Below are 2855 nucleotides of genomic sequence, written 5' to 3'. Positions count from 1 at the left end.
AAGACTACAGTCTAACACACTTCATCATAGTCTGGTAAATTATGAATTTATGGACAATACAGAATAAAACCAGATAAAACATTTTCACTCTTTCTTTAAGGTAAATGTTCACATATATCTAACCTGCATTAACGTCTCTACGTTCACTGAATTAAAATGGAGGCTCCCTTTTGTTTACATGTTGCCGTGGTGACTCATGGAATTTAAGCTCCATTGATGATTAGTTTTTGTTTTATTCATACGAGCGTCAAAGTGAACTTGTTAAACCTGCTTTCTGAAACAGGGCCCTGAACCTTAAAACCAAGTGTGAACCCTGAATCAGGCCGAATGAGAGGGCAACATGTCCAAAATCCTTTGGTCCTCACTATGTAGCCAGTACAAGAAACACATACACACGTGAGAAAAACTGTTTCTTCAGATTTAACTGATGTCATGAACACACACTTAATCACATGTAAACACACACTCACACATTCAGAGGTTAATTGTTGTTGTGCTAACAGGTTCATTAATCACACACACACACACACACACACAGGGATGTGGTATAAAAGTATCTGCAGGTTGTTTCTGTCTTTCTGCTGGACGACGACGACTCAACACACTGACCAGGTATGAACACACACACACACACACACACAGGATAACTGTGTTTAAACTGTTAGTTATGAATGAAAACTAGTTGACACGATGAACGTCTCATGTTAACTTTACTTTAAATTATTTTGATACTCGGTCAGATATAAACTGTTTCTACTGAAGTGAATGTTGAAGTTGATCTGCATGTTGATGGTGTTGATGGTCTTTAAATGATCTACAGCAGGGGTGTCAAACTCATTTTCACTCCGGGCCACATCAGCATCATGTTTCCCTCAAAGGGCCGGTTGTAACTGTAAGACTGTATAAATGTAACTACTCCTAACATATTGTTAAATAACTCTCTGCTTTTGATTATTGTTTATTCAAGTGTAAAAATATTGTACATGCAGTTATATAAATGTAAAATGATATTTAAGCACATTTCTGTTATTATAAATAAATAATAAATAATTTTAATTTAAGGTTAAGAAACCCACATTACTCTATCAAAGATCAAACTATTAAAGAAAATAACAGACAAATATCAAACACAAGTTATTACATTAACTTTGTTCAAAGCTATTGTTGTCACCTCTCTGCATCACTAATGTCCCTGCCGTCGTCCCGTGCATGGCAGCTACAAGAGCTCCTCACAGAGTCAGGTCTGCCTTCAGCCTCTTACAAACACTGATAGATGATGTATCTCGTCTCTGAGCTAGCTGTGTTGTTAGATTGCTGCTAGTTCCTGAACTCGGTCTGCGATGGTGTTTCTTCACAAACTGACATTTGTAAAAGTCTGTATCTGGTCGGAGCTCACCTGCTCACATACCTTTAGCATGCACTGGGCTGTAGCTTTTGTAAATATATTCTGCTGTGATTGCACTCTGCCTTTTAATTCTTGGACAATTTGATGTTTTTCTTGGAGGCTAAATTTAGCTCCGTGTTTGGTGTCAAAATGCCGACGTGAATAGTATCCTTCATCACCGACACGCATCATAACACAGAAGACAGACCCGTTTTTCTCCTTCAAGCACAAACATGTATTCTCTTTCCCATCTTTCATTACATCTTCTTCCCTCTGCATCAATTCTTCTCTTCGTGGACATTTTGGGATTATTTGTTGATCTTTTTCAACTCAATCACTTGTTGGAAAACCTCTTTACGGGCTGTTCCCTCTCCTGTCCACCTGTTTTTAAAAAAAAAGGTAATAACTAATTAACCATATTGTTACCAAGTGACTGTTAGGAGTAATCAATGTCCAGCCACGGTGATAATACTTCACAACATGCTATCTCATAATTTCAACTTTCTATCTCATAATTTCGACCATGGGGATACTTTTATTTTCAAGTCTAACTTTAAAAAATGTTTCCAAAATAAATTTAAAAAAAATAACTTTTTTTTTCTTCTTTTTTTTTTTGCTGGTAGATTCGCGGGCCACATAAAATGATGTGGCGGGCCGGGTTCGGCCCGCGGGCCTTGAGTTTGACACGTGTGATCTACAGGATGAGAACAGTGATGTAGTTTTGAGGTAAAATAATTATAATTATAAACTTCTTTTACAGTTTGACGTCCAACCTGAAGACTCCTCTCTTCCTGTAGTTCCAGCTGTCGAGCTGCGGGGGGCAGTGTGGAGCTTCAGGTCTCTGAGCCAATCAGAAGAGTCCAATCTCCTCAGCTGACGTGAGTCACTTCCTAATTTTAACTTTTATTATAAAATTGTTGAAGTTCTTCAGGTAAAAACAAGCAAAATGTTTTTTTCTACTTGTGTGTTAAATAAATAAATACTGTTCACTTGATATTACTGCAGTACTTTAAATATATACAAGTACTAAGTGTACTTCAGTCACAATGAAGCTCTGGAACTAAACAGGTGAGTGATGATGATGTCAGGTGAGTGAAGATGAGGTCAGGTGAGAGATGATGAGGTCAGGTGAGTGATGATGAGGTCAGGTAAGTGATGATGTCAGGTGATGATGAGGTCAGGTGAGAGATGATGAGGTCAGGTGATGATGATGAGGTCAGGTGATTGATGATGAGGTCAGGTGAGTGATGATGAGGTCAGGTGATTGATGATGTCAGGTGATGATGTCAGGTGAGAGATGATGAGGTTAGGTGAGAGATGATGAGGTCAGGTGATGATGATGAGGTCAGGTGATGATGATGAGGTCAGGTGAGTGATGATGTCAGGTGAGGTGATTGATGTCAGGTGATGATGAGGTCAGGTGAGTGATGATGAGGTCAGGTGAGTGATGATGAGGTCAGGTGATGATGAG

Source organism: Anarrhichthys ocellatus, unplaced genomic scaffold (assembly GCF_004355925.1).
Source record: "Anarrhichthys ocellatus isolate YVR2014 unplaced genomic scaffold, GSC_Weel_1.0 scaffold916, whole genome shotgun sequence".
NCBI classification, from domain to species: domain Eukaryota; kingdom Metazoa; phylum Chordata; class Actinopteri; order Perciformes; family Anarhichadidae; genus Anarrhichthys; species Anarrhichthys ocellatus.
Note: the sequence above shows the minus strand (reverse complement) of the source record.